This window comes from Equus przewalskii, chromosome 6, assembly GCF_037783145.1.
Source record: "Equus przewalskii isolate Varuska chromosome 6, EquPr2, whole genome shotgun sequence".
In the NCBI taxonomy this organism is placed as follows: Eukaryota; Metazoa; Chordata; class Mammalia; order Perissodactyla; family Equidae; genus Equus; species Equus przewalskii.
Window position 1 is genome coordinate 63,597,611 of NC_091836.1, and position 18,828 is coordinate 63,616,438.

Here is an 18,828-nt window from a genome sequence, read left to right on the forward strand (position 1 = left end):
CAATTCTTTCTGATTCTAGAAGTAGAGTTCTTTCAACCATCCAGTATTGACACTTACTGCCTCTCCTTGCTATTTGATGGAATCAATCTTGAAACCCATATTTCTGAGAGATTAGAGTTTTTGTTTTTGAATTTTTCCTCACCTCAATCCACTACACTGATAGTTCTTAAACTTTTAGAAATCAGAATAACTTGAGAGACTTGTTAAAAAATGATTACTGGATTCCATCCCCAAAGGTCCTGAGTTAGCAGGTCTGTGGTAGAACTCGATAATTTTGATTTCTAAAAAGTTTCAGGAGATGCTGATGCTGCTGGCCTGGGGACCCACTTTGAGAACCTCTCAAGGAAATAAATATTCCTAATTCTTTATATGTTCTTGGATCTTTTTCATTCCCACTGTGTCTGAAGTAGATTCCAAGGTGGTGTCCACAGTAGAAGCACTAGCCTGCAGTGGATCTGAATCTGTGTCCACACAGGCATAAAGTGGCCAGATGGGGATATGGGAGGCAGCATAGAGCACATACCCAAGGGGGCTGGGTTCTAAAAAGATGCCTCCTGTCATCTTTATTAACCTTTTGTACATAAGAAACAAGTAGACTCAGCATTCACAAAATATATAACTGAATACAAATACTTTTTACAATTCTCTCAGGTTTCTAGCTCTTGCTATTTCCCTCCTCCGGAATGTTTTAGAGTTAAATGTGATTTGTATTGAGTTTAGGGGGAAAGCAGTGAAGAGCTGTCTAGTGCTGGGTACCTTGATTGCATATCAGCATGGCTTCTCCCTCACAGTGTATGCAGGTGAAATAGAATCAGGATTAGTATTGACCGAATAGTCATCTGGTTACCAAGACAAGGAACTCATCTGCCTAGACTTAGGGGAGCCAGACGCACCCTTTCTGCCATCATCTACTCACCAACAAGTCCCATACTTTAATGGGGGAAATGTGTCTGTGTGGCATTGTGAACTGCCTTATAAAATGACTTCCTCAATTATAGGTGCCAATAAAATGTTTGGTAAATTTTCCCAGAGTGTTTACTAGTTGTAGAAAAATCAAGTCCCTTACCAGGAAAACAGCCTTTCCCATTCTTTAATTAAATTACCACAACAATGTGTGCCATAAATGGATGTCAACCTCCTCCTTCTGCTCTGAAAGCGGCATTTCATGGATCTAGCCCAACAAGTCACTTTCTGTCTTGTCAGTTAATAATAGTAGCAGTTAATATTCATTGAACAAAACAAAGTCGTTTTGCTTAGGGAATTCTTGATGGATGTTGTTTTATGTTTCATGCATGTAATACTCGCATACAGCCCTTCAAGTGGGTATTACCGCCATTTTAAAAAGTGACAGTTGAGGCTCCAAAGTGTTAAATAGCTTAATCAGGTTTCACAAAGAATACAGGGTTTAGCTAAATTCCAACCTCAGAGATTTTCTATTTCAAATAATTTCTCTTAACCAAAGCTTGTTACTTTGAAAACTAGTTTTGCTACTTTTCAGGGGTCCACAAAAGGAGATTTCAGGGGCCATCCTAGTGGTGTAGTGGTTAAGTTTGTGTGCTCCACCTCAGTGGCCCAAGGTTCACGGGTTTGGATCCTGGGCATGGATATACACACCACTCGTCAAGCCATGCTGTGGTAGCACCCCACATACAAAATAGAGGAAGATTGGCACAGATATTAGCTCAGGTCCTATCTTCCTCACCAAAAAAACAGGAGGTTCATAGAATATACATAGGGGAATTGGGAAACAGAACATATCTTCTTTTAGCTCTTAGAAATTCACAGGTATATTAGGGTATAAAAAATGTATTTTTCTCTACCCTTAGAATTCAATTAACAAATATTACAGCTATAGATCTATGTCCCTCTCTATTAAAAAAATACCACCAAACTCAGTAGCTAAAAACAATAACAGCCATTTATTCTATCTCAGGAATAGGGCTGACTGGACTCAGCTGGGGAATTCTGTCTTGTGTCACGGTGTCTGGAGCTGCAGTCACCTGGGTACTCAAATGGCTGGAACCTCCAAGAGAGCTCACTCACATGGTTGGCCATTGGTCCTGGCTGTCAGGTGGCCGGTTAACTAGAGCGCCTCAGTTTTCCTCCAGGTGCCCTCCCTACATGGCTTGAGCTTCTTAGATCGTGGAAGCTGGATTCCACGAGAGAATTAAAAACGGAAGCTGCAGATTTCTTAAAAGCCTTTTTAAAGTTGACTCTAAAAAGTTACATAGAGTCACTTTTGCCTCATTCTATCAATCATAGAAAGTCACAGGCCAGCTCAGATTAAAGAGATGGAATGGCAACAAATTTGAACCAACTTAATCCACCACAGTCTGCTCTCTGATTATAAAATATTCACATTTCTTCAGAAATGTGAAATATACTAACCGCCTCTCTCAAGATTATCAAAAGTCTTGTCCCAGTAAAGCACCAAATTCAGACTTTAAGTATGAGATAATATCTACATCATGTCCAGGTGTGGATGGGGCTCCGCAGCGTTGGCTTCCCAGGTGGTTTTTTGTTGTTGTTGCTGTGTTTTCAAAGGCCGAGATTTGTGGTCCAAAAAGACAAGTTCTCTGCTACAACAAACAAAATCAATCAGGAGATAGTGATAGAACAACCCCAATAGACACTGTCATTAAAAAAGGGACAGCAAAAGCACAAGCCCAAACCCTATTGCTCCCAGGGCAGGGGACGTATGTTAGGAAGCCAGTTAGCCCCCTTGTGTAGTACTCTGGGGCTGTTAGCTCTGCCGTGAGTCATGCTTTCTTTTCTATAAGAAAATGGTGTTCTATAAGAAATGTCCAGGTTTTCAGCTGAGAAGATTTATTATCCTATTCTCTGCTCATAGAAATATGTAGGCCTAGACTCATCTTTTCATTCTGAATTGGTGTTTTTCCCTTTAAATTCAGGCTGATTTTGTTTCCACTAGTTCACTGTCCTAAAAACTTTATATTTGTTTTATGAATAACTCATGAATTAATAAGGAGCAACTCATTCTTTGTTATATTTCTGGAGAGTGAAGAAGAAAACTAGCTTAGTTCTCAGGATATGACAGTCACTGTGTTAAGCAATTGGCATATATTTTATGTCATTCTGACAACAGTCATGCAAGGTGCATATCCGCATATTTATGGATGAGAAAACTGAAACGCAGAAAAGCTAATTGTTCACTTTCAAATAGCTTATAAATAGCAGATGCAAGATTGAAAGCCAAGTATGACTAGAACCAAAATTCAATCATTTTTGCTGTATTAGATTGTCCTTAATTCTAAAATATATTTGCTTATTTGTCAATAGTTTGTTTATATATAACTTATTTCAAAATTAAAGTTGAAGCAGCAGATGAGCTTTAGAATGAATATTTTTAAGACCATGTCATTTAGGCAACTTTTGTCTAGCAAGTTTCCTAAAATTTAAATTTAACGTGACTGAATTATTTTAAATTTGGTAAACACGCAAACATTCAGGAGTACAGTTATTAGGGAAAATGATGGACACACTTGCTACCAGGTCATAATCAGTGCCAACTTGACTGCATATTTCTCATTAGATTGTAAGTTTAGCTAGAAAAGTTAGCAAATGACTTTCAATATAGTTTTCAATGAAATGTTCTCATAAGGATAAGGAATTCTGTGGTTATATAACTTATTAAGAAGACATTTCAAAACAACCTTAATTGATTTCTTTAGTGTAGTAATTTTAGAGACTTCCAGACGCCAAAAGCCCTTATTTTCTCTAAGGACATAATATATAGTACTTGCAAATGTATTTGATTTTGAATATTTTTGCAGGCAGCCTTATAGGAGGAGTAGATCTTGGTATACATTTTTAGAAATTATGCCTTAGAAAAATATAGAGTATTGCTTACACAGGGGGAAATTTTGAAGAACACAACTAATTACTATATATTTCATACCTAAGTCTATGTTATTCCTGAAAGTATAAAATCTTTCACTGTGTTGTATGTACTTCACATATGAGAATTTACGATACCTGATTATGTGTTTTTTGTTTTAGTTGTATTTAAACTTATAAAAACTCTTATATTGTTTTGGAAGATAATATGTTTACAAAGTTCAACATTCAAAAGTAAGGCTGTCATTCAGTTTATACTTTCCAGCGTAGTTATACAGATTGTGGATGGTCAGACTCCGATCTGATTGGTCCATGCATCACTAGATTGGTTAATGTTCCCATCTGAGTGGTGCCATATTAGTTGATATTTATATTTAAATACCACTTCTGATGAAAATTAGACAACTAGTTATTAACCGACAGGTGTTCCATCACCTCTGTCCGGTCCACTAATGCTTCTCTTAGCCCTTGTAAGTAATCACTTTTTTTTCTTGTTATCCTTCCAATATTTCCTTATATAGATACAAGTAAATATGAGTAGATATTAGTATTGTCTGTCCTTTATTTTATAAAAGATAGCACATTGTATACTCCATATTATAGTTTCCTTTTTACTTGACAATCTATCCTAGAGTTTGGGGTTTTTTCCCCCCATATCAGTCCATAGATAGCCTCTTCATTTTTTAAGAGGTGCCCAGTGTTATAGTGTATAGATACCCTTTGGTTTATTTAATTAGTCCTCTATAGATGGACATTTGTTTTATGCCTAATATTTTGTTGTTGAAAAGAATGCTACAATACATACTTTGTACATTTATCATACCTGTGGGTATTTTTTAATATAAATTACAAGAAGTGAGATTGCTAGGTCAAACGTTAAATGCATTGGTAATTTTGATGGATATTCACAAATTGTCTTTTATAGGTTCATTATTTTGAATTCACATCAACAACATGCGAAGAGCCAATATTTCCAGTTTGTGGAGTTTATTGTCAAACAGATTTTCACCAACGTGATCGGTGAAAAACAGTTTCTCAGTGTGACTCTACTTAGCATTTCTCTCAAAATAAGTGAAATTGAGGATCTTTTTATTTGGTTAATGACTAGTATATTTCCTCTCTTCCTCAAGTTATATTATTCATATAAGCCATTCTTGAGGAAATTACTTAAAGATAAACTCCACCCTCAGCTTCACTTAAAATGAGAAGTTGTTAGAAAAGTTAACACAGTAGAAGATTATAATACCTTAATAAATATATATTAATATAAAAATAATAAATAGTACATATTTCAACAAAGATAAAATTTATCATTTACATCAGAAAATTAAAATGTAAATACAAAAGAGAAGATGGTAGATCAAAGAACAAAACCCAAATACATATTGTGTATCAAGGAGGTACAGCTGAAACTACATTATTGGGAAAATTTAGAAATGACAGTGATTAAGAAAAAGTTTTTTTAAATATGTACTTATATGCATATAGAATAAATATATATCAAAGATTTTATCTAACTCATTAATTAATGAAGAAACCAATGAAATATTATAATCCCTTCAAAGTAGATTTTACAAAGTACACACATACATAGGCAATCAGGAATATTGAAATCACTTTACATAGATGCAAAATTGGTCAGTTATCTGCAAGACAATAATCAATTGCATCTTCACTGAACATGATTCATTTTCATTTTTATGTACAAGAATCATTTGCATTGCAATTAGTTTCTTAAAATTATAGAGTTGTAAAACAGCTCAAAGACAATAAAAGGCACGAGTAACAGGAAAGCATATACCAGACAGGACATCCAGCAATTTTGTTTTCGCTTATTTTTTCAGACTAAAGTATAAAAATTATACAGTAGATAAATGTAAACAAAAAGAAAAAGGAAGAGCTGCAATCTTAATATTAGACAAGTTAGGACAGGAATAAAAAGTATTTAATGAGAAAAACAAGGACATTTTATAATTCTAAATGGCATGTCACAATTGGCAATGAAGATATGATAGTTACAAATTTCTGCATAACAAATATCATAGCAACAGCTTTCGGAAAATGGGAAATACAGGAGATACAAAGCACAGCAGACAAGATATCCTAAAAATAGAAGACTTAGTTTACCTCTCTCAGTTCAGATCAGAACAAGAAGATGTTTGGTTTCAAGTATTTGTAGAAGAGACTTCCAACACGTCATAGTTTCTTCTACTTCCTCTTTTCTGGGGCTGCTTCAACCTCAGTATTCATCACCAATTCATCACCAGCTACACCTGCTGACTTCTGTCCCTGTTAAGAAAAAAACATCAGCCTTTCTTTGTAGGAAATTCAAACAGATGCAAAGCATTACAGAGAAATTATCACCTCATAGAGTACCCCTCACTATAAAATCATAGAATTAAAAGATCATGTTGAAAGAGAGAGCTTCAGAAATAATTTTGAAGAAATATGAGCACTAAATGTTTTATGCTATCATTAAATTCTACTTTGTCCAGTTATTAATTTTCATTATCAAGACAACAGAGTACTCATGGATTTTTATACAAGGAAAGCTTTCGAACAAAGAAGAAAGAGAAATCTATTTGTCAATAGATTGCTTCACGTGTATCTCTTCTCTTCATATTCTCCAGCAAACTCCAAAGTAGGGTTGCACTTGATAATTCTTTTCGTGTTGGCAATTTCCATGTCACGTACAGCCAATTGTTGTGTTTAGCATGGCATCAAAATGTAGTGAAAGCATTAACAACAAATCTATTATTAAAATACTTTAATGATGGGATTTCTCTGGAGCTAGAGCAGAAAGCTGAGTTTCTGATAGCTGAGTCATAAACAGGACATTTTTAGCTGAACTAGCCTTGAGTTGGTACGTAGGATAGAATATTTCTGTAAGAACTGTCAAAGGCCCATATATTAGAATGAAAAACTGCTACATAAAACAGCATTTTCCAAAGTATGGACAGCCTGCTTTAGAATCACTGAGGTACTTATTAAAATGCATATTTTGTATCTCAATCCAGATCAAGGGAATTTAAACTCTGGAGGTAGCCAAAACTTTGCATTTTTAGCAAACTTCCCAGGTATTCTTAATCCATACCCCAGTGTGAAAAATATTGACATAGAAATGTTTATGGCCTTCTGTGGTAAATTGCATTCCTGACCATGATTCTCCATCCCTCACCATATCTACGGCCGTTGGTACATAATTTTGCAGTGCCCTCAACCGTGTGTGCAGTGTAATGTCTCATCCCTGCGTGGTACCTTGTGGTTTGCTTTAGTCAATGGGATGTTAGAAATATGGTGCAACTAAAATATTCACAAAATTGAATTTGCTCACACATATGCCTCTATCACCAGACATCCCTGCGCTAGCTTGCTGGTCCCAGGATGATAATAAGAGACTTGTGGAGACAGTTGTCATAGAAAAGCTCAGGGCAGAGCAGCTGAAACCAGGCACTCTGCAGATCTCTGAAGATAAATGATTGTTGTTTTAAGCCAGTGAGTTTTGGAGTGACTTGCTATGCAGCATTTTTGGGACATGGTTAACTGACACATCTGCTTTATATCAAAAGGGGAAGACAAATAACAGTTGGTGAGTGCAAGGTAAAGAGTTCAAAACAGAGGGTAAAGCACTGTCTCCAAAATCAGATGTCCCTGGGTTCCCATTCCACTCTGCCATTACGCTGTTTGTTGTATGACAAGTTACTACATTTCTAAGGCTCAATTTAACTGAATGGTAAGTTATTGTAGAAATCAGTACTTTGTAGAATTTAATAAATATTAAATAAAATAATACAAAGTCCATCTTGCATTTTCCATCTGTTTCTCTTCTGTATAATGCAATTACTCTTGATACTGAGAGAGACACAAAGAGATGGACTTGCCTGGTCATTTTGCTGTTAATAATCTCCAAAAGGAAGAAGAGAAAATCACTTTGGAAAAGAATTTAAGATGCTTGTAGAATTTGATTTTTTTAAAAGATGGCGAGATACTGGCAAGAATCTTAATTAGTTTTAACACTGACTGCATAACTGAGTGCATAAGAATTTTTTAACTTCTTAACAAGTATTTTAGTAAAAGCTTGCTTCCTATCTTCCTTAAACCTATAAAATTTGTTCATTAATCATTGCTATAATATCAAACCTAGGCTGCTGAGCATATGATGACCATTTGTCCCCACATTGATTAGAGAGTCTTCATGTTGTATAATTCACTTTCAAAATAAATAATTCTCTAAATATACAATTAAGTATGATTTGCATTTTATACTCAGGATTTTTCATTAACATGAATTAGAAATCATAGGTGTAGGAAAGGCTTTTTCTACCACCGTCTCTGATTTATGCTTAGGGAAATGTAATCACACGAAAAGGATCCTTCAGTTTCAGCAAAATCAGACTGAAGTGAAGTTTCAATTAAATATGTATCAATTGCCAACAATATTATAACCACATTCTTAACGCCAGAGAGATGGGGGGAATAGTGGAAAATGGCAATGTTCAGAGCAGTAGAAGATGATTTGGATCCTGGTTTGACCAATTATTGTTGTGTCATTCTAGGCCTTGGTTTCTTGTTTATAAAATTTGGGTACTCATGATTATGTCACAGAGTTGAAGATTTGTGATAATACATTTAAGGCTTAACACTTACAAGTGATCCACAAATTATTGTTGTTTTAGGGACACTGTGACTTCCAAGACAATTTTAAAATGTAAAGAGTCAAGACTATTCTATCTTCAGGAAAGTGTGACACAGAATGTGTGAGTCAAGCAGATAATAAATCTGATCATAAATCATGGTATACAGCTGCATATATGTTCTTTGAAGCATAGAAAAATAGTTAAAAGTTCAAGAGCTATAAAATCATTCAGTTTGGTTCAAGTCTAATACAAACAAGTTATGAAACTTTGAGTGGCGTGATTAACTATTTTGTGCCTCATTTTCCTTATCTGTAAAGTGGAGTTAGTGTTATTTATTATGATTGGTATTGTGATTATAAAATTACATACAATGTGTAAATCACTTAGCACACTCTTGTATATAGGAAGAATTCAACAGTAATTTTGTTGGTTATCATTATTATTACTATTAGTAGTAGTATTATTTTAATCTGGTTTCTAATACTAGCTCTCTAACTTAATGAACCTAGCCAACTCATTTAACTTTTCTAAATCTATCAAAAAATGGGCTGTTACAATGTTCAAGTTACATGCAGAGGGCTCTGAATGGTGCTTGGAAGACTATGGGTGCTGTCTTATTTTTTGATCACACTTAATTTTCTCCAATGGGGATGTATTTTACGTATTTTGAAATAGGAAGTATCAAAATGAACTATGCAGTCTGAACAGACATACTGGAGAAAGTGAGATACGAGATGGGTTTCCAAAGTTAGACAGAAGTGGGACCAATGAAGATGGGCAAAGTTCAAGGAGTAAGAACAAGTGTCAAGTGACAAACCTGAAAGGAGAAGAAAAAACATGGTTTGGGGGCAAAAGGATATCCTGTTGAGCTGAAAGTATGTGAGGCTGCCTGGCTGAGAAGGGTGGCAGGGTGAATACACACAAGCCCAGGCTCCTGGCAGTGGTAGGCAAGGGCAGAGAGATATTGACAGGAAGTAGTAGTGGTGGGTGTGGAGATTAAGGGAAAGAAGGAAGTGGCTCAGAATTAAGAATTTAAGGAGCATATGTTCAGAGAAAAATAATCTAAAATGCGTTTTGTTTTGTGTTATGTTGATGAAACAAACGGTTAGTTAAAATTTTTACCAATACTCTTGATATTTTGTTGATACAACCTGAAAATTTTAGGTACCACAAGGGCAAGACAAATTATAGTAGACTTGGTAGACAATATTAAAATATAATTTCCCCAACAGGTCTTTGATTTTTGTATTGTTTCTGATTGTTAGGCGTTGAGCCTCATTTGAGTATTGATTGCACTGGGTCAGGAGACAAGAATGATGTTCGGTTCCCAGGTCTGCCTCTTTCTAGGCGTGTGACTTTAGACAAATTGTTGAAGTTTTCTAAGTCTTGGTTTTCTCCTGTGTTATGTTTAGGAGTTTTCAGAAAAATGTATCTAAGCTTGCTAACCTCCAAGGACATGTCTGACATGTCACATATGACAGACATTATATGACATGTCTGATATCTCAAATTTCCTAAGCATGTCATACTGGCTGAGCCATTGACCTCTCCAATTCTCATTTTACTGACCTGAAAAGTGGCAATAATGTTACTTGCTTTGATTAATGAGTTATTGAATAATGGAGCTTAACTGAGTTAGTAGATATGAAAGTGCTTTGAAAATGGCAATTGCCATATAAATATAAAGCATGATTGTTATAAATTAACACAGATTTACTGGCTACGGCTCTGCATAGTAAATTAAAGGATTGAAGTTGTTAATTGAGAAGAAAGGAGTAGCAACCTTTCTCAAAGAGGATAATCCAGAATTTATGTTGTCTAATGCTGTGGTTAATTGATTGGGGTCGGATTTGGTGAGTAATTAAGTTTAGTAACAGTCTGCCAATACAATTTTCTATCTCCTTTCGCATTAAATCACTTACAATGAACTCGGATTCAGGGAGAATATAAAAACTATTGTATGACCTACAGCTACATGAAGAACAAATACATTGAAATTGTTGGGAATGAAAGAGAGAAGCAGATGTTGAAGTCTGGCAAAAGAGGGAAAGTTTGGAACACAGTTCCTGAAGCCACGATATCTGGTTCACAGTTAATGACTTCTCTTTACTCACTGTGTAGAAGGAGCCTATTCACAATTTCTCACATGCGAAATGCAAAAAGGCAGTTCGCTCACTCTCTCTCTCCCTCCCTCCCTCCCTCTCTGTTCCCTCTTGGAGTTCTATCAATCTCCAAAGTCATAATCATTTTTGAACCTTTTTTCTCATTCTTTTCATAACTGCATGTTGATAAAAATGCGTACAGAACTGTGAAAAGAATCTCAGTTATGGAAAGAGACAGACTTTGGGTTAAATTCTGGGTCCATCATTATCTAGTTGAGAACTATCTTTGAGCCTCCCTATCTTCCTCTGTAAAGCTGTAAACAGCACTAACTCCTACCTTAAAATGTAGAGGCAAGGAGGCGGCCGGCCCCGTGGCACAAGGAGGGGGCCGGCCCAAATCCTGGGTGCGGACATGGCACCGCTTGGCAAGCCATGCTGTGGCAGGCATCCCACATATATAGTAGAGGAAGATGGGCACAGATGTTAGCTTGGGGCCAGTCTTCCTTAGCAAAAAGAGGAGAATTGGCAGCAGATGTTAGCTCAGGGCTAATCTTCCTTAAAAAAAATAAAATGTGGAGGCAAGGAAACTAGCACAGTGTCTAGTTCTTTACATCAGCTCAATGAATATTATTCTCTTCCATTTAGTGAGTAAAGTATATGTTCAATGAACATTCCCTTCATTTGGTTCTTTTTGTTATAACATGTTGCCACTGTAGTGTCTTCTCTGCCTTTTCACTGTCCAGAGGGACACTTCTACCGTCCTCTTAGAAACTTGCCTATGACGTTTTAAATCTAAAACTTGCTTACAAATCAATTGGCTTAGGGTGATTACTTCAGAAGTCATATAGTAATATTAGATCAGTAATGAGAAAATGAGCATGGATCTTGATGAAGAGTGATGGATAGGCATATAAAGTAATCTAGAGTTTTAATGAAATGAGTGGCATACTCAGTCACTTTTATAATGAAATAAATGCCAGGTAAAATAATAATGAGACACCTTTAGTTTTCTTGACACATTACAAATATTAACACATTTGAGAAAGGGCAATGGTGATAAAGTCATGGGTAAATGAGCACTCAGAATCACTGTTGGCAGGATTGTGACTTGATTCAACACCTATGGAGCAGGGGGATGAGGTATGACAATCTGATTGGAAAGAGGCTTAGGGCTTATGTGTTGAAGCCATGCTTGGTGGCAGACATAATATTTTTACTTAGATTATATGTTTATATGAGGACAGGCAGACACTGGAGAAAAGGACTTGTCTAGTGATTGTTTGAACAGCAGACTTACTTTTTAATAAACTGATATTCCAGAACAGAATGTATAATACTCCTTATTTTTGTAATATCATATGTAGATAGATACACTGACATACATATGCATATATACATATGTTTGCATATTTATTCAAATATTAATCATCTACTCTGTACTACAAAAGAGAGACAGATGGGAATAGAAATACTTTGAAGGATACTAAAATCTGTTAATAGAGGATCAGGGCACAGGAGCCGAAGTGACAGGAAGACTTACTTTTCACTGCACACCGTTCGAAATTTATTTTTTATTATATACATTTTGAAAGATCATTTAATAGTTTTAAAACATTCAATTTAGAGACAAATACATCAAGAAAAGCAAAGCAAGAGTCAACAAGTAGAAATATTTTAGTTTCTAGCATCAGCACTCATCCTATGATTGACCAATTTAATACAAACGTGCATTGAAATTATGCTATTCACAGCCCCAGTATTAGACTTAATCTCATTTTTAAAAAATTGACAAAACACATCTTTTTATAGTCCGCTAACTTCCACATACCAGGCCTACTAAGACATAGTTAAAGTCAGTGAAACAAAGAAAATTTGGGGTTCAATGAAGTTAAAATTAGTAAATAATTATTTAATACTCTTGCGGATTGATCAAGCCACTCTGTAGATACATTTTAGGTTCAGTCTTTCTTGTTTTCACATTAATATATCAGTGCTCTCTGTGTGCACTGTGAGAGTGGTGGAAGCTTTGTGGTATACAAGTAATAAAAATACAGATGGAGAATATAGTTATCTAATTAAATGTGAAATTCAGTTGCCTTTGAAGGAGGAGGAACACGCTCATAGATGTTTTTCTATTCCCATTTCTACACACAAAGTTGCTTTCATTCAAGTATATTTATTTCACCAAAAAATGTCCATGGTTGCTCAGTTATACTCTAGTTCTTTCCCAGCAATTATTTTTCTAGGGCAGCTGTTGTTTTCATATAAACTGACTATAAATAGGAAATATGGTACACAGATATTTAAATGCAGATAATTAGGAAAGATTCAATTTTTCTAGCGTAGGTCTATATTTATAAATACATATGTACATAAAAACGGCTTTTGCATAATCATTTTTAAAAAGTTAACAAGAACTAAATTAAGAAGATAAAAGATAAGGAATCAAAGATGATATGTTTACAGGACAAATACATGACACATTTATTGAAATATGGTTTCCTAGTCTGAGTGTATATGTGTAAGCTGCATTTAAAAGTTTAGTTCCACATGGGGTTAAAAAAAAGTATCTTGTGCTTTGGAATTTAGACTCACAAATCATCCCCCACAGTTGACTGGGTATCCTGTCTCTGATTTATTAGAGCATCCTGAGTGACTCTGAGAAATTAAATAACCTTTCCAAGGTTACATTAAGAAGTGTGTGAAAGCAGTTCAGGTATCAGTTCAAAAAATGAAAGAAATTTCTAAAATCAACAATATTAAAATATAGGATGGTCCGTATTTAAGAGTCAGCTTCGCAACACTTAACTGTTTTTAAAATGACAATAATCACTTGTCAGAAATGATGTAGATATTTTCCCGCAGCATGGTGACAATGAGGAGGAAGTGGTTGTCCTAGAGAACACCAAATACTTTCCAAATGGACTTGAGAATGAATTTAAGCTGCACACATAGAATTGCTTATTAGACAAGGTCTAAGGCAATCTTCTAATCATACATTTAGGAGTCAATGCCTGGGCTCCAGTCCCAGAATATAATTTAGTAGGTCTAAGGTCGAGTGAAAGCATCAGTATTTCTAACAAGTCCCCAGGGGATGCCGACACTGCAAGTCCACACCACTGCTCTCACATAGAACACGGCAAATTTAGAGCGAATGTGTGTTGAATAATTTAAGCAAGTTAATTAAATAAGTTAAACATTTTTCTTCATTATATCTATCGTTTTTCCATTTTTCCACATCAGTGGTACCAATGAGTGCAAAATATATATAGTTGAATATCTTCAGGTGAGGTGAGCTCCATTCTAGTTCACATCAATATGTGCACTAATGCCTTTCTCCTACTTTGAAATACATATTTATGTTACTTACCTTTCCCAGGAGGTTTTTGACTTTGTGAATCTCACCATGTTCCCCTTGGATAATTGTATTCCCTCTTATTGTTTGAATTGCCATCTGTAACTTAATATCTTTCAATCTCTTTCTTTGATCCAGAGATCTCTGATTCAACATAAATATATTAACGGCTATTTATTATGTGTCAGACATTGTGCTAAGTGTTGGGGGCCTCCTAAGTACTGATACTTCAGGAAAATAGTGTGGTCATTTACATTCACCATGGCTCATACCCCGTTAGTCTTGGCCACTGCTTAAGAGATGAGTGCCTCAGTCATCTGTCCTCTACTGTGTTTGCCCTTATACTTCTAATTTCTATACCTTAATCTAACTTCCTTCTCCACCCGTAACTAATGGACCCCTTTATCCCTCAGTTGTGCTGGATGGATAATGAGTTCCATAACTACCACAATCCTCTATAGCCTTAAACTTTTCACTGAAAATTTTCCATACCTCATATCTTAGCATAAACAATTTTTTTCTTCTGTGAATCCAACTTATAATCTTTCCTAATGGAATCTCTTTATTTTCTCATATCTTGTATACTTTGGTATTCAGATGTGAGTTCAGGGTCCTCCGTATCTTCCATTGGTATTCCAAATAACCAGTTCTTCATAGGTCTGTAAAAAGTCTGGCTTCATTGAGACTCAGGTTACATCACCATCTATCACATCCTAGCTGTTCACTCCTGGCCATGCCCCTTATTCTTGAGGACGTTAAGACCTCGGCTTCTCCTCTCTACACTAAGTCCAACTGTCATTTTGTGTCTTCATTCTCCTTGTGCATGACTTGTTTAACATTCTGACCCTGGTCATAGCATTTGCCAGCCTAAATTATAATTATTTGCTGACTTGTCTATAAGCTCATGAAAGTAGACACCCTTCTTTGAAACTATTTTTATCTCACGACCACCTAGTAGATACTGTGTAGTGGTATTTCCCATTTGTTGAATAATTGATTGAGTGAATGAGTAAATAGTACCTTGGTGATGTGTCAGGATTATAGAATAAAAGGTTTTGTGTGTGTTTGTTTATAATAGGAGAGAATTCAAAATGTAGAAAAAGAGAAAAGAACCATTGAAGAGGGAGAAAATTGCAGAGGAGTGATTTCACTGAAGAAACCAGTAGAATGATCAATGGGCTATCAGGACCTCCAAATAAGAAAGGTTGATGTAAACGGTAAGACTAATGAGAATAAAGGAAAAAATGACAGAACAAAGAATCTCTTCCCAGGGAGGTACATGGGAAGGAAGTATAATATTTGGGAGTAATGTTTGCAAGTCCTAAAAAAAAGGAAATGAAATCAAGCAAAAAATTGTCCACAGAAGAGTTTAAAGATTCATTACTTATCTGTTGCACAAAAAATTATCCAAACCATAGTGTCATAAATCAATAATAATAATTTTTATCTAGTACAGTTTTCATGAGGCAGAGATTTAAGAGGAGTTTAACTGAGTGGTTCTGGCTTATAGTCTCCTGAGAGATTAAAGTCAAGATGTAGTCCAAGGTTGAAGGCTTAACTGTGGCAGGAAGATCCCCTCCCCAGGTGGCTCACTCAGAAGATTGGCAAATTGGTGCTGATTGTTGGCAAGCTGGCTGCTCCCCTCACGTGGGCATCTCCACGGGAACTATTAAGTGTCTTCGTGACATGGTGGCTAGCTTTCCCCAGAGCAAGTATTCCATCAAGTCAAAGCAGAAGCCTTGATGTCCTTTATGATCTAATCTTGGAAGTTATACATCATCACTTCTATCATATTCTATTGGTCACACAGGCCAGCTATGATTTAGTGTAGAAAGGGTCTATACAAGGGCATGAATACCAGAAGGTAGGGATCATTAGGGTCATCAGAGGTTGGCTACCATTGTAGGATTAAACAAACCAAGGTTTATACCTCTGGGTCCCTGTATCTGCAAGTTCTGGGCAGAAAGTTGGTCTTTACATTACTTTTTATTCATTGTCTTTTTTTGAGTTTTATAAAATCTGTTGAAGTCAGTTAAACACATATAAACTTTTTTTTTAAGATGAAACTTTAAATATTCTACTCAACTTTGGTGTCTATGATAAACTCTAGGATACAATCTGAATAAATCTAATACCAGCATCAAATTATAAAAGTACATTCCAATAAGCATATCTCGATGTTTCTGAACAGTAATGCTTACTGATCAAAATGTGCTTGGTATTGGACTAATTACTTTACACAGATTATCACATTAAACTTATTTCGTGACCATTTGAAATGATTTATTCTCTCCATTCTACAATGAAAGGATTGAGGTTTAGGAAGTATAAGATCTTGTCAAGACCATTCAACAGATTCAGATATGCACTGTAACATTCAATTAAACTCTCTAATTTATCTCAGACAGTATTTACCAAAGTGCATTGTGTCCTATAGCCCTAGACCTGAAGAATGCTCTGAAACAAATGGGTTACAGATTAATATTTAGGAATCACTTCAAATTGTATCTCTTTATTGGATAATCACAATTCGCGTTAAGATATTAAAGAATTTATGTCTTATAGTAAAGAAACATTTTAAATACACTTTGTTCCAACACTTTTCTAGCTTATCGTCTCATGGAAATATATTTAAAATCATATACAATTTAATAAAGAAATCAATTGTGGAAATACTTCACTTTATCTAGTCATCCATCTATGTAAAGTTTAGAATTATCTCTGCTGGCCACTTTCTAGGCAACTCAGGTCCATATAGTAAGTATTTATATTGGGCTTCTTCTGGAGTTACTACAAAGCTGTTCTGAGAGGAGGAGATGACCTCATGGTTTTTACTGCACTTAGAATAAATGTCAAGCTCCTCACCTTGGTCTAAAAAGTCACGCATTGCCTGGCCCCTGTCTACTGCTCTAGCTTCCTGCCATGCTTTCCCTCACTGACCACACTCTCATATTCTTGCCTTTATTTAATTCCTCCAGCACATTAGGCTTTCTCCAGCTGTAAGATCCTGCATATTAGAGTCTATCTTTCTAAAATACTCTTTCAAATGTTGGAATAGTTCACTCTTTCATTATTTCTCAGCTTAAGTGACCTTGCTCAGTGAAGCCTTATCTGACCATGTGACATAGGGTAAGACACCCACATCATTCTCTCTCACAGATCTTTTGATTGTTTTATCATATTATCACAATTTATCATATATTTCACTCATATAGATAAGTGTGTATGTATATATACAAGGTATATGGTATATGCAAACAGATATTTCCTTGCTTACTTTCTCTTTTGCCTGCTGTGTTCTTTATGAGGACCAGGGCCATGAATTTTTTGTTTTCCTAATATATGCTCAAAACCCAGTGAATTTCCTGGCCTGTAATATCTATTCAATATGCATATGCAAATGAATGATTAAATTAATAGGTAATAATAGGACCTAACAAAATGAAGTGCTTGCTACAAAGCAAGCATCATTATAAAGATTTTTTATATATGCAATTATTTGACTCTTATTAGACCTCTATTAGACAGGTACTATTATTATCTCTATTTTTAGATAAGAAAACCAAGATGAACACAAGTTAAATAACTTTCCCAAGATCATACTCCTAGTATTTGGCTAAGCCAGGATTTGATTCAGAGAATCTTAAGAAAGTTGTGTTCTTGACCACTGGGTTAGGGCATGTACATTATTGATTGAATAAATTAATACATAAATAACTTAGGCTGGAACAGACAAACATACCAAAATAACTAATGTCCAAGACATATTTTGATAAGTTATAAAACTTCTCCTCATGTATTTATTTATTTACAAATCTGCCAGACTTTAGACAAGGTGCTGTAGAGGCAACAAGACATTGTCTCATGAGGTAGAAAGACAAGTACATGAATAATTTTAGTATAATGGAGTGCCCAGAGAGTTAAAGAGCAAGCATAGAATATTGTCGTTGGAACATAGATCTTGAGAATCAGAGTAGGCTCCCTGGAAAAGGTATTTTCTAATATGATTCTTAAAGGATGATAGCAGGCACTCACTGAATAAAGATTTTTGAGGAAAACATCCCAGGCAGGGAATAAACAGGAACAACAATATAAAGAAGTACATGTTGTGCCCAGGAAAAGACCACTGGCTTTGTGTCACTGGAACATAAAGTAAAAAGCCAAGAACCTTAAGAGATAAAGTCAGCAGAGCCAGGATCTCTAACTTCTCAGGACAGAATTGTATCCAATGAAATATAGGAATGCCTTTTGGGTAGGACGGATTTGAACTATGTTTTGAATAACTGCTTTGAGGAAGAGTTCTATAACTGGAGGTTGTTCCAAGGAAAACACTGGGAGCAGAGGCAGAAATTGTATTTATATTTTCCAGGAACAGATGATGGTATCATGACATCACCAGGTCATTTCATTTGTACTTACTGGGAAGAGCTCAAATTATAAGAGCTAGGTTAGCACAAGAATGGTGAGATTGAGGATTGATAAACAGAGAAAATGAGAGAGAAGCCCAGTCCCTAGCCCTGTAACTTCAATAAGTTGCCTAACCTTACTGAACTTCAATTCAGTCTGTGTATTCCTGCACAGTGAAAATGACATTGACGTTGATAATAGGAATGACAAACTTTGTATGCCAAATGCCAGGCTAAATACTGATACTTCACCTGGGTGAAGTAAAAAGTAGTATTTTTGCAGGTACTGGCTCTGTTGTTATTGTAAAGAGTATGACAACATGGAGGAGTTGGAATTTAGCTGGTCTTAAAATGCCTCTGTCATCATGGATATCATGTTGATGAAAGCAGGACTAATTTTAGATCCTACCAGTTGGTGGCTGAGGAATTCTTTGACTTGGCCTGGATTGTTACATTGGCACACTAAGTAA

The 18,828-nt window shown here is 35.6% G+C and overlaps 1 protein-coding gene across 4 annotated transcripts in view; it reads left to right on the forward strand.

Annotated features, from left to right (window-relative positions):
• Nucleotides 1-18,828, forward strand: part of TENM4 (teneurin transmembrane protein 4) — a 2,704,309-nt gene that overhangs the window by 216,944 nt on the left and 2,468,537 nt on the right. The gene's annotated exons all lie outside the window — the stretch shown is intronic.